Consider the following 14,946-nt stretch of genomic DNA (forward strand, 5'->3'; position numbering starts at 1 on the left):
TGCATCCGAGCATTTTTCCCGTTGTCCGTTTTGTAATCCGGCGCTCCTATCTCCTCCGGTGCACCCCTCTTGTTTTCTTTCGTGTGCGGGTGTCAAACTTTCTCAGAATGGACCGAGGCTTGTCAAGTGGCCTTATTACACCACCCGGAGACCACCGGTCAAGTTTCGTTCCATTTGGAGGTCGTTTGATACTCCAACGGTTAACCGGGCATCCGCAAAGTCCATTTGTGTGTGCAGCAAAAAACCCCTCTAAAACCAGCCCAAAACTCACCAAACTCCCTTCCATGCTCTAGGTCGTTCGATCATAATCATGTGGGCGAAAACCGCACCTCATTTGGACTCTCCTAGCTCCCTCTACCTATAAAACTCATTCGCCTCCCGTAAACGAACGCAGTCCAAACCCTAACCTCGTCCCTCCGCGCCGCCGGACACGTCCGGGCGGAGCCGGACGCGTCCACCGCCGCCGCCCCGACGAATCGCGAGCCTCCATGTCGCCCGCCGGACTTCCCTCCGCCGCCGGCCCATTCGGCCCACGAGGGGCCCGCCCGAGCCCGCGGATCCCCGCGCCGCCGCCTCCCGCGTCCGCCAGCCCCGCCGCCATGCTCGCCACCGTTCGCCGGTCCTCCGCCGGCCGGTCCGCCGCGGGCGCCGCCCACCCCCCCCCCCCCCCGGTCGCCGGCCACCCCGCCTCCTCTTCCTCCGGCCGCGGCCTCCCTCTCCTCCTCCATCGCCGGCCCCGAGCTCGAGCTCCTCTGCTCGCGCGAGATCCGATCGGTGAGCCGTAGCGTTGACTTTCTCGATATCGTTTTTTCCTCCAAGTCCTCTTAATTTTACAGCAAGTGCTCATGTTCCTCAGTGCATAATTTCTTGCATGCAGCTCCGATTCGCGCGTGTAATATGTCAAATTGTTTGTCTCGTGATGCTCTACATTTTGTTAAATTGCACCATGTTCATTAGAGGTCATCTTGATGCCCAAATCTCTGTTGCAAGAGGGCTAGTTGCTGTTATCTGTTGGTTCTTATCAGAACTTGGAGATTTGTCATTTTTGTATCTTTAAATATGTGCATCTTATGGGCATGAGCTCTACATGTGTTTTGTTGTATGCCATGCCATCTTTCCAAGGGTGTATGCCATGTATTTGTCTGATCTCTGTGGTGACTAGCACAAGCATACAAACTAGGCTCCGTAATGTTTCTGATTTCAGGGACTTGGTGATTTCTCTAAGTCCTTGTCTGCTGTTATTTTGTTGCCATGTAAACTTGATGCTACAGAGAGATCCATGCATATTTTGGAGATGTTCATTAAGGATGTTTTGTAGAATTGTTGTAATTGATCCATTCCTGCCCTTGTTTGCAATTATGGAGTACCATAGCATGACTCAATCTTGCTCTACTTTTGCTATAAAATATTTCTGGCAGATTCTTAACATGATATGCAATTTTGCCAAGCTTATTGTAGTTGATCCATACATGCTATGCTCTTGTTCTTGCCCTGGATATCTTCATAAACATGCCATCTTGCTGTAGGTATGCTAGTTTTGTCATGCATTGCCTTGTCCTGAGTGCATCAAGCTCACAAACATGCCTTCATATTATAGTTTCTGCCATGCTCTGTTTTCTGCTAAGTCTGAAACCTGATAACGAAACTTGCTATGTTTACATGCTTGCCATCATATCTTCTGGTCATTTTTGGCTTATGGTCAGTAAGGGACTTTTGTCATATGCATTTAGTAGAACACTGCCATGCCTTGTTTTGCTATGTTAACTTCCTGTAGCATATTGATTTCGTGCTCTGAACATTGCTACCTGATGCTGTTTTCTGCCATGTCCGGTTTTTCACCAAGTCTGTGATCCTGTTATCTTTTGCACTTTTGCCATGCTTGTTTGAGCTTGATATGTTGTGAACTAGCCGTAGCTCAGTGTTCATCTTTTGTCAAGCATCTCCTGTAGATTACTGTCATATGCTTTGTTGCTATGTTAGAGTGCTGTAGCATTGTTGCTTGTTGTATTTTAAGTGCTATCATGCTGTTAATCACAGATTCGTGTCATTCTTGTTTTGCTTGCCATTTGCAAACCGTGCATCCGTTTCCGGTGATCTTTATATTGATTTCGACCGAAATCATCTCATCTTTCCAGTGGCAGGCTTGGTTTGCCAAGTTACTGCCTTGTTCATCTTTTTTCCTTCCGGAGCACGCATATGCATCGCATATCATATCTCGCATCATACATGTTTTGCATCATGTTGCTTGTGCATTTCTCGTGATTGATTGTGGTTCCGTTGCTTGTGTTCTTGTCTTGGGTAGAGCCGGGAGACGATTTCGTGAATGAGGAACCTGTTGAGTACGCTTACGAGGATCAAGCTTTCGACAACTCTGAGAACCTTGCAGGCAAGATGACCACCCCTCGAAATCACTTCTATCTTTGCTTTGCTAGTTGTTCGCTCTATTGCCATGCTGCGCTTCCTATCACTTGCTATATCATGTCTCCCATATTGCCATGTCAGCCTCTAACCATCCTTTCCTAGCAAACCGTTGTTTGGCTAAATTACCGCTTTTGCTCAGGCCCTCTTATAGCGTTGCTAGTTGCAGGTGAAGTTGAAGTTTGTTCCATGTTGGAACATGGATATGTTGGGATATCACAATATCTCTTATTTAATTAATGCATCTATATATTTTGGTAAAGGGTGGAAGGCTCGGCCTTATGCCTGGTGTTTTGTTCCACTCTTGCCGCCCTAGTTTCTGTTATACCGGTATTATGTTCCTTGAGTTTGCGTTCCTTACGCGGTCGGGTGATTTATGGGACCCCCTTGACAGTTCGCCTTGAATAAAACTCCTCCAGCAAGGCCCAACCTTGGTTTTACCATTTGCCACCTAAGCCTTTTCCCCCGGGTTTTCGCGAGCCCGAGGGTCATCTTTATTTTAAACCCCGGACCAGTGCTCCTTCGAGTGCTGGCCCAAACCGAGCGATGTCCGGCGCCCCCTGGGCAACCAGGGTTTATGCCAACCTGACGTCTGGCTCATCCATTGTGCCCTGAGAACGAGATATGTGCAGCTCCTATCGGGATTTGTCGGCACATTCTGGGGCTTTGCTGGTCTTGTTTTACCATTGTCGAAATGTCTTGTAAACCGGGATTCCGAGACTGATCGGGTCTTTCCGGGAGAAGGTTTATCCTTCGTTGACCGTGAGAGCTTATGATGGGCTAAGTTGGGACACCCCTGCAGGGTATTATCTTTCGAAAGCCGTGCCCGCGGTTATGAGGCAGATGGGAATTTGTTAATGTCCGGTTGTAGAGAACTTGTCACTTGACCCAATTAAAATACATCAACTGCGTGTGTAGCCGTGATGGTCTCTTCTCGGCGGAGTCCGGGAAGTGAACACGGTCTATGTTATGAATGACGTAAGTAGGAGTTCAGGACCACTTCTTGGTCATTGCTAGATGACGAACGCTCTGTTGCTTCTCTTCTCGCTCTCTTTTGCGTATGTTAGCCACCATATATGCTTATTGCCGCTGCAGCTCCACCTCATTACACCATCCTTTCCTATAAGCTTAAATAGTCTTGATCTCGCGGGTGTGAGATTGCTGAGTCCCCATGACTCACAGATTCTACCAAAACAGTTGCAGGTGCCGACGATGCCAGTGCAGATGATGGGGTCGATCTCAAGTGGGAGTTCGACGAGGAACGTAGTCGTTACTATGTGTCTTTTCCTGATGATCAGTAGTGGAGCCCAGTTGGGATGATCGGGGATCTAGCATTTGGGGTTATCTTATTTTCATCTGGATCTTGACCGTAGTCGGTCTATATGTTTGTATTTTGGATGATGTATGAATTATATTTATGTATTGTGTGAAGTGGCGATTGTAAGCCAACTCTTTATCCCATTCTTGTTCATTACATGGGATTGTGTGAAGATGACCCTTCTTGCGACAAAACCACTATGCGGTTATGCCTCTAAGTCGTGCCTCGACACGTGGGAGATATAGCCGCATCATGGGCGTTACACAAAGGCAAACTACTTATATGCACATCTTCAGGGGGAGCCTTTTGCAACTTATGAAGACAATGCTTTTATCCTTAACTCTCACATATTTTTATCCCCGTTGAAAACTTCAACCGGTTTGTCATCAATCACCAAAAAGGGGAAGATTGTAAGTGCATCTAGTGCCACCCCTAGTTGGTTTTGGAGTATTGACGACAAACTTGGTTGAGGGACTAATGTGTTTGTGAGAATTGCAGGATAACACAGGTAGTAGTCCCTTATTGATTCGGTTTACCTACCAGAGATGACCCCTAAAAATGTGTGAAGACATTGAAGACAATGGTGGTTCGTGAAGACATTCACGATGAAGATTATGACAAGAGAAGACATTCATATGAACACTATGGAGTACGGAGACATAGTTTTTTTGTAGTTTCCTTTTCTTCTTTGTTGAGTCATAGGAACCACCGTATTGTTAAGTGGGGTCCAACTAAACAAAGTTAGAGTGACCGAAGTGATGCTCAACCAAATCCTATGTCTTCAAGCGAAGACAATGAGAGCAAATCTTATCCAGAGCTGGACGAGTCAGCTTTACTTGTAGCCCAAGTCAAGCTGCCGCGTGTGTTTGAAATCCGACCGTTGGACACGTGTCGGTTCCTTAGTGACCCAGGGTCATTTCGGACAAATCAGGTCGGGTTACCTCCTGGCTATAAATAGCCCACCGCCTACACCATAAATTGGTGGCTGCTCAGAGTTAGTGCACGGCTTTTGTCATTTGAGAGCAACCCACCTCTGAAGCATTTGAGAGAGAGATCCTTGCGAGGACAAAGCCCAGAACACCCAGAGCCAAAGAGTGTTAGGCATCACTGAAGTCTTTCTGTCCGTGTGACCTGAAGACTTGTTACACTTGAGGACTGTGAGTCCTCCAGCCGGTTAGGCGTCGCGTTCTGAGCATCCAAGAGCCATTGTGGATCGCCGGTGAACGAAGTCTGTGAAGGTTTGGAAGTCTACCTGGAAGACTTACCAGAGTGATTGGGCGAGGACTGGGTGTCCTTAGCTCAAGGGGAATAAGGTGAAGACACGGTCTTCTGAGTTAAATCTTAGCCTCCCTAACCAGACGTACAGTTGTCACAGCAACTGGAACTGGTCTACCAAATCCTTGTCTTCATCAAGCATCTGGTTCTATCCTTCACTTCCCTTTACTTTACAGTTTGTCTTCGTGAAGTCACTGCTTGCCTGTATGATCTGATTGACTTCACTGAGTGAAGATTATTTACTGTTTTGCTTCATACTGTCTTCCATCCTGATCCATACTACCTAGCTGTTGATAGTCTTCGTGCTTTCACTTCTTTGCATACTTGACTATGGCTTGTCTAGTGTAATCTACCTTCCGCTGCATATCAATAGGTTCATTTCTATCGTTTGTCTTCAGATACCTCGTGTTCTGAAGACTTTCATAAAAATCGCCTATTCACCCCCCTCTAGTCGATAACAAGCACTTTCAGGGTGATGATCCCGGCGGTCGACGGTGGGCTGGCGGCCACGACGGCCGACGATGGGGTGGCGGCCATGACGGCCACCTCCCGCCTTCGGGCCGCGGTGGTGGAGCGGGTGATGGCCGACAGTAGGGTGGCGGCCACGACGGCCACCTCCTGCCTTCGGGCCGCGGTGGCGGAGCGGGTGATGGCCGGCAGTGGGATGGCGGCCACGACGACCACCTCCCGCCTTCGGGACGCGGCAGTGGTGCGGGCGATGGCCCTGGATTTCGAAGATCGTGTGGCAGCAACGGCGGCCGGCAACAGCTGCCGACGGGCACCGATGGCGGAGCGTGTGGTGGGTGTTCCGCACACATCCAACAGGGACGCCACGCGAACTACACTACGCCGGGGACTGAGCCACCGCCGCGGTGTAGCCTCCCAGCTGGAGCTGTCCTCTGATGACTGCGGAGTGGCTGAGCGACGACGACGGACCGGTGCCATTGGCTATTGTGGGAGAAGCAGACGAGATAGGTTACAGGGAGGGAGGGGAAAATGCGACGCAGGACTCGCCGGCCGTGAGGGTTTATATAGCAGGCCGGTAAGCATTGAGATTTTGGGGGATTTCACCAAGTCGGGCGGGAAGCTTGCGCGGGAACCTGCAAGGTTGCGCGGGAACGGGCTCACCGACGATTCATTGGCGCCACTTCGAGCCACAGTTTGGCCAAAAGAACGCCCCCGCGCGCTGGCAAGCGTGCGCTGTAAGCCGTCTGCGGCAGTGGGGTGATAAGACGTGCGAGAGGAGGACGAAAGGACACGTACACATACGGTTAATACAAAAAAATGTTTGTGATTTAATTACCTACTATAACCCGTCCTGGTTTATAAGTAGGATTTAACTAATAAAATAGGAATGCATGTCGCCAAAGATTATATCGTTGGATTCGAATTTGAACATAGTTTCTAGTTATACAATTTTTGTAACATGCATTAATACTTTTTGGTTAAATTTATGGTTATATACCAGCAAGCGTTTGCCCGCAACACACACGGCTTATTCCATCACAAACAGCTCGGATGGATCAACTGTTTGCCACGTATCGCACACGCAACTCTAATATGATTCATGCTTGATGTCTCCGACATCGCTCACACAGTCCGTCTTATTTGCCACGTATCACTGTGTCGGCCTCTGTTCGCGTCCCTCGGCAAGCTCTGCTTGCCGTTAGGCACCGCAGTGCGCTCTGCTCGCGTCCGTTGGCGCGCTCTGCTCATGTCCGTCGGCGCACTCAGCTTGTGGACAGCTTTTCCTTGCATGTTCAACTGCTGTCCCTCCATGCGCGCTCTACCAGCGGTTGGGCGTGCGCACGATCATGTCGGGGGCCCCATATGCATGAGGTTGTGCCACGCGTGTTGCCACGCGATGCAGTTACGTGCGGCACGATGGAGTTACGCGCTGCAAATTAGAACTGCCATCAGGGCCTACCGATATACCTGGCTGTCCAGCTTCCCCTTTAATTCCCGCGGCCATTATAACCTTAGTCTCTTCAACCATTCGATCGTGCCCCACAACACAACAAGCACACCCACGACGACACATAGAGAGGGGATGTCTAGCAGCACTCCATTGGAGTTCGGCGAGCATAGAGTGGAGACCCACGCGAGGGAGACTGGTCTATCGGTGGTGTACACCATCGACCCGGCCGTGGTGGACGACTACATCAACAGCGTTGAGCAGTTGCTTACTTGAGACAAGTACAAGGTGGTCGGCATCGACCTCCAGTACACCGCCGGTCGTCCCGGCATAGATCAGAAGGTTGTCGTTGCCCAGTTGTGCGTGCGCCATCATGTCCCCATCTACCACTACTGCATGGCCACAGAGCCTTGCGACCGTTTCAACAAGTTTGTCAACAACACCGACTACAAGTTCGCATGGTGGAAACCACCGACGATGTAAAAGCGCTCAGGGTTATGGGCTTGGCCTGCAAGAACCTTGTCGAAATCCTGAGCACTACAGGGTCTGGGGCAGCACGAAGAAGGACTCCCTGGTTGAACTTGTCTCGGCCATCATCGACCCCTACTACGAAAAGATGAAGCAAAATGCCCAGAGAACAAGTCCCGTATCCTGGCACAGGGCCTGGAAGAACCTCACCTCAGGTTCGCGGCCAAGAGCGTGTACACATGCTACGAGATGCACAGGCGAATCGTTGACATGAGGAAGGGCCTCGTTACCCAAATGGACGAGCCTCGATCGAGCCACAAGCAGAGCAAGCGTCACAAGAAGTAGATGATGATCAGATGATCATTTATGCTAGTTATCATGCATGTAATATATAGTTTACTTTATTGGTGTGTGGAAATGTCATGTGTGTAGTAGCCACCTATGTAATTATGCATGTAATAGTTTACTTTGGTGTGTGCAAATGCCATGGTTGTAGTTGCCACCTATGTAAGTGGATGTTTAATTTGGTTATGCAACCATGTCCTTATAAGTGTGTGTATATATATATATGTTGTTGTTTTGTATGCAATCCCATCGCACAACACACACATCTTATTAGCAGCAACCGTCTGTGTTATTACCGGTCTTCGCACACATATTTGATTACAGACCTGTTTGCCGCGTATCACACACATCTTGTTATATTGAACCATTTCTGTTCTCTTGTCTCAACACAAACAGTTCATCCGAGTGAGCCGCATGTCGTATATCGCACACACCTTGATCTTGCTGACCGTTTCTTTTGTGTTGCCTAATCATAAACAGTTCATCCGAGTGAACCGTATGCTGTATATCACACACACCTTCATCTGGCTGCCCGTTTCTTTTGTTCCTCCTCATCGCAAACAGTTAATTGAACTGAATTGTATGCCCTGCATCGCACACGCAACTAAAATCTGAACCGTGTTTGATGCATCCATCATCGGAAACGTTTTGCACCTTTTTTGACGGTTTTTTACACCACCGTTTGCGATTATTGCATCGCAAACAGTTTCCTCAAAGGGTCTCTGATCATAGTGTCGCGTTAGCAGCATCCTGTAGTATAGTTCTAACTCTAGCAAGTTGTTCATCAAGTAATTCACCCAGTGGCACAGTTTTATCAAGCAAAGCAGTAGCATCATAAGCATCATTCATAGTAGAAGTAGCATCATCAATAACATGCGACATATCGGAATCAATAGCAGGTGTAGGTGTTGCAAGCTTACTCAAAACAGAAGGCGAATCAAGTGCAAAGCTAGATGGTAGTTCCTTACCTCCCCTCGTAGTAGAGGGAAAAATCTTGGTTCTAGTATCTTTCAAATTCCTCATAGTGATCAACAGATATAAATCCCAAGTGACTCAAAGAATAGAGCTATGCTCCCCGACAACGGCGCCAGAAAAAGGTCTTGATAACCCACAAGTATAGGGGATCGCAACAGTTTTCGAGGGTAGAGTATTCAACCCAAATTTATTGATTCGACACAAGGGGAGCCAAAGAATATTCTCAAGTATTAGGAGCTGAGTTGTCAATTCAACCACACCTGAAAGACTTAATATTTGCAGCAAAGTATTTAGTAGCAAAGTAGTATGGAAGTAACAATAACGGTGATAAAAGTGACAGTAGCAGTTTTGTAGTGATTGTAACAACAGTAGCAACGAAAGTAACTTAGCAAAGATCAATATGTGAAAAGCTCGAAGGCAATGGATCAGTGATGGATAATTATGTTGGATGACATTCATCATGCAACAGTTATAACCTAGGGTGACACGGAACTAGCTCCAATTCATCAATATAATGTAGGCATGTCTTCCGTATATAGTCATACGTGCTTATGGAAAAGAACTTGCATGACATCTTTTGTCCTACCCTCCCGTGGCAGCGGGGTCCTAATGGAATCTAAGGGATATTAAGGCCTCCTTTTAATAGAGAACCGGACCAAAGCATTAGCACTTAGTGAATACATGAACTCCTCAAAGTACGATAATCACCGGAAAGAATCCCAATTATTGTCACCTTGGGGTATGCGGATCATAACTCATAATAGGTGTCTACAACTTGCAAGATAGAATCAAGAACACAGATATATTCATAAAAACACAAAAAGTTCAGATCTGAAATCATGGCACTCGAGCCGTAGTGACAAGCATTAAGCATAGCAAAGTCATAGCAACATCAATCTCAGAACATAGTCGATACTAGGGATCAAACCCTAACAAACTAACTCGATTACATGATAAATCTCATCCAACCCATCAACGTTCAGCAAGCCTACTATGGAATTACTCATGCACGGCGGCGAGCATCATGAAATTGGTGATGGAGGAAGGTTGGTGATGATGATGGCAACGGATCCCCCTCTCCGGAGCCCCGAACAAACTCCAGATCAGCCCTCTCGATGAAGGACAGGAGGCGGCGGTGGCTCTGTATCGTAAACGCGATGATCCTTCTCCGTGATATTTTCTCTCCGGATGTGAATATATAGAGTTGGAATTAGGGTCGGAGGAGGTCTAGGGGGCCCACAAGCCTACAGGGCGCTTGTGGCCTCTGGGTGGCCCCCCTCTGGTTGATTCTTTCGCCAATATTTTTTATGTATTGCAAAAATATTCTTCGTAAATTTTCAGGTCAATCCGAGAACTTTTATTTCTGCACAAAAATAACACCATGGCAATTCTGTTGAAAACATCGTCAGTCCGGGTTAGTTCCATTCAAATCATGCAAATTGGAGTCCAAAATAAGGGCAAAAGAGTTTGAAAAAGTAGATACGATGGAGACGTATCAGGGACACTGATGCTTATTCAGGTTTGGACCCTCTCGAATAGGCAACTGATTATGGATGGGATGGGGTAGAAAGTAGGTGATTTACCGGGATATTGTATCTGAATGAATCAATCCTCTATGGTACCGAGACCTTGGTTTATATAGATACTGGGGGTGTTTAGGGTTACAAATAGGTTGGTTGTATTTTGGGCGGTGTCTAGGGTTACAAATAGGTCGATTGTATCTTGGGCAAATGTGTCGTTGACTACCTCTACGCCTTGCAGTACGCATCAAATCTCCGGGTCATTTCTTCTTGATGCTCTTGGAGCAGACGAACCATCAAATCTTCAGGTCATTCCTTCTTGATGCTCTCGGAGCAGACGAACGAGGCCCACGAGTTAACGGGCATAGGGGTCTTAGCAACCGACACGCCGAGCACCCTCTTATCCAGAACTCTATCAGTGGCTAAATTCACTGTTTTGACCCATTTATCAAACTTTAACACGATTTGACCTTGTTTGCAAAATATTTTTGGATCGGACCCTTTTGCTACCGCCATCGTGTTGGGCGGTAGGCTAACAGAGCTACCGCCATAGCTGCAAGAACACACGTGGCTAGTCGTGCCGATGTGTCAAATAGGCTACCGCCGATACCTCTGGTGGTAGCATGTACAAACCTCCCGCCACGCTAGTTGGCGGAAGCTCGAGGAGTGTAGCTCGCCCGGGTACGCAAACTGAATTATTTCCTAGTGGCTAGCAAGTACTACTGACTTCTAATAGATCCTCCGCAAGCCAACTTTTTATTTATTTTATTTTTCTCAATAAAATGGAACCTTTGTGCAAATAATATTAAATGTGAATTATTGTAAATGTATTTTTTCTTGCTTTATAAAAGAGTGTGTTTAGGGCACATTTAGATGTGCAATAGTTATTGCACATCTAGGTGACTTAATTAAGTGTACCTAGAAAAAAGAAGAAGAAAATACCCACACGAATCTTCGCGTAAGATCAATAATATAATACTTAGATGTGCAGTATACTTATGACTGATCTACGTCGCTAACGCTCGGCTAAGTCGTCGAACCCTCACGCTGACCATTCGCTTTCTCAGTAGCGAAAGCGCTTCTCTTTGCCCCTTAACTTCATAAAGTATTTGGAAAGAAAAGAAAGAGATTCTTGGTTTTATTGCTCCCGCTTCCTCATCTACGCTCGTCAAGCCAACTTTCTTTTTGGGAGGCGAAAGAGGGGTTGAAGCTAGATATGTTTTAGCAAAACTGATAAAAATAATAATTTCTAACTACCATTATTATTAGCCGAATATAATGACAATTTTTTCAAGGAGTGGCATCGTTTTCAATCGTGAAAGAAGTTTTCTAATTACCATTATTAGAAGCCGTGCAAGCTAACTTTTTGTTTGTTTTGTTTTTCTCAATAAAATGGAACCTTTATGCGACTAATATTAAATATGAATTGTTGTAAATGTATTTTTTACTTTATAAAAAGAATAAATTCTAACTACCATTATTAGCCGAATATAATGATAGTTTTGTCATGAATTAGCGTCGTTTTCAATCGTGAGAGAAGTTACCAAAGTCTTCCGAGCTCCGATCCTTCTCAAGTTCGTTCGTCGGGACAGATTAGATGGAGCTCCGACGTAGATTCCTGCCAGCTTGTCGGAGTGGCGAGGTTAGGGTTTCTCGTAGTGCGTATGCAACAACGAGATTTGATGCTAGGTTCTTCAGATCGATTCAAGGATACAATTGCGACGCTGCGGCTCCCAAACGTTGGTCCTTAGGGGCACGTGCACGAAGACTCCCCGGTTGTCATCAACATGGTAAGACCGGCCCCGGTATGGGAGCGAGGACAACGGCGCGTCGACGGCTCGTTCTGGCGACGGCAATGGTCGTTCGGTTGTCCATAGACCTCGATGTAATTTTTATTATGTTTGGGGTGTTTTATACTTCTGGTGAATCTTTATAATAGATCTTATATTTTTGCAAAAACACACCCACCAAGATGCATATATTCCTCTCTTTTGCACGCTGTCTAACACATCGTGGCTAAATCTGTACGCAAATACTCTAAGAACAAGGCAAGGCTGGTGATTGAGAACGCATGACTTTGGACACGAGCATCACGGCATGAAAAATTTGACAGGACCAGAAAACAACTAGTAATGTATAGCTTGTTGTTATACCAAAAAAGTGAAGCGCTAGGCATGCAGATGCATGCATCTCTTGAATAAACATTGCTTGCAGTTAGTAGTCAGAATTTTTTAAGTAAAACTCAAGTAAATGTAGCATGCTGGCGACGGTTGTGAGATTTTCTTTAAGTAGTCTCAGATAAGTAAAACTATTTTTTTACAATAATATACATTCAATATCGGCTGGACAAATTATTCTTTTTGTAAAGCAACAAAAATAAAATACTTTTGCAATAATTTATATTTACTACAAATTGGATAGATTGTTCCATTTTATTGTGAAAAAACAAAAATAACAATAAAGTAGCTACTGCAGGAATCAAACACTGGACGATTGGATCTACTAGCGAAAAACAAAACTTGCTAGCCACAAGGCCTCCTCTTTATTTGTTTAGTGATTTACAATGTTACCTAGTTATAGCTTCGTACGCGGGCGAGCTATACTGCACAAGCTACCGCCAGCTATCGTGCCGGGAGGTTTAGGGTCAGTTTTTTGGGCAGCTTAAAAAATAAGTTGTCTCCTTCCCAATTTGTCCCATAAGCTGTCTTTTTTATTTATTGGGGTTTCTAAATTAGTTATGAGATAATTAATTTAGAAGTCTCAACAAACTTGAGGAGCGTCTTGTATTTTAAGTTGGGGAGAGGCAGCTTACTTTATAAGCCACCCAAAAGAACATGCCCTTATACGTGCTACCGCCGGAGCTATTGGCGGTAGCCTATTTGACACATCAGCACGACCCTGTAGCCACGTGTACGCATGCTTATCGTTATTAGCTGTGGCGGTAGCCCGTCTTATCCTACTGCCAAACACGATGGCGGTAGCAAAAATGGTCGGATCTGAAAATATTTTGCAAACTGAGTCAAATCGTGCTAAAGTTTGATCAAAGGGACAAAACAGTGAATTTGGCCTCTGTCCGTGGCCCTTGAATCGGTCTTCAATCCGAGGATGTTCCTCGGTCCTCCGAGCTTCTGTTCGCCTTCGGTCTTGCAAGCTGGTTCAACCTTTTTTTGGGAGAGAAAGTTGTGCCTTATTGATCACATAACCATGAAGTTATTACAAAAGAACTGCCGTATGCAGTCCGGAATAACACCACGCCATACAGAATTAACAGTTTTCAAACAGTGAGCAGCAACATTCAATCTACGATAAACATGGCAAAACACACATGACTCGAAAGCAGTATCCATGATCTTGATATCAAGAACAACTAGGCCTCAGAGCGAACGTTCAGTGACGCCCGATGCCACATGCTGAACCAACGAAAACAATCCGAAGCTACGTTAATTCTGGTGAAGCCTTCCTCTCGCACGAAGATGACAACCCGGCGATAAAGCTGGTTCAACCTTACGCAATATCCAGAGTTGTTTATATTGGTCAAGGAGTTGTATACCTCGGGTAAGCCTTTCTTGATTAAGGTCTAAGATATTGTTCAGTGTTCTCTTAAAGAGAACATTCCTTATCCGGAGAATTTCTCGAATGCGAAGATCCCCTATTTCGAACAATGCTTCCTTGTCGATAAAGTTTGCTGCTCGGTTTTGAGCAGTGACATGGCTCCATTTTGACAACTTCAGTTTATTTTAAGAAACATGTTGTCACCTCAAGGGTACTTATGTCGTGTTTGTGCATGTGGCGACCCTACCTTCGAGACATCCAATCAGGAAAGTTTATCGTGGCCCAAGACACGCGGGGTGGTCCTGTTAATCATCCCTTGGTTCTGGTGTCTGTTTTATTGCACGGCGCCTGGGTAACATGCGAGACTTACGTGTCACTCCCAATATGCGATCCTATCCAAGAGGAACTCGAAGATCCCACCGAGGATAGAGCCGCATATTGAAGACGCTTTGCAAGATGGATACCATTACATCGTACCATATACAACACAAGTGGGGATACATACAAAGACATACAATCGCCACATGAATACATCAAACATCATGCAGAAGAGCGGCATCCGACTACGGATGAAATCAAACGAAAACACAAACAACATCCACCCTGCTAGCCCAGGCTGCCGACCAGGAACCTATCCCTCGATCGAAGAAGAAGAAGCAGAAGAAGGACTCCAAAACATGCAAGCATCGCTCTCACATCATATCATCGCATTACCTGTACCTGCATCTGTTGTTGTAGCAATCTGTGAGCCATGAGGACTCAGCAATCCCATTACCATGGGTATCACGACTAGTAAAGCTTCATGGGTATGGAATGGATAAGTGGTGAGGTTGCAGCAAGCACTAAGCATTGTATGGTGGCTAACTTACGAGTACAAGAGTAAGAAGAGTAACTACGCATAACGGTCGCAAACTAGTAATGATCCATAAGTGATCCTGAACTACTTACAAGTCAAAAATAACCCCACCGTGTTCTCTTCTCGAACTCACTCGAAAAGAAACGGTCACGGTTATGCACTCCGTTGGTGTATTTTTTTCAGATCTGGTGTCAAGTTCTCTACAACCGGATATTATAAATTTCCAAGTCGCCACATAACCACGGGCAAGACTCTCGAAAAGATTTAACCTTGCAGTGGTGTCCCAACTTAGTCCATCATAAAA

This window comes from Triticum aestivum, chromosome 4D (genome assembly GCF_018294505.1).
Source record: "Triticum aestivum cultivar Chinese Spring chromosome 4D, IWGSC CS RefSeq v2.1, whole genome shotgun sequence".
NCBI classification, from domain to species: Eukaryota; Viridiplantae; Streptophyta; class Magnoliopsida; order Poales; family Poaceae; genus Triticum; species Triticum aestivum.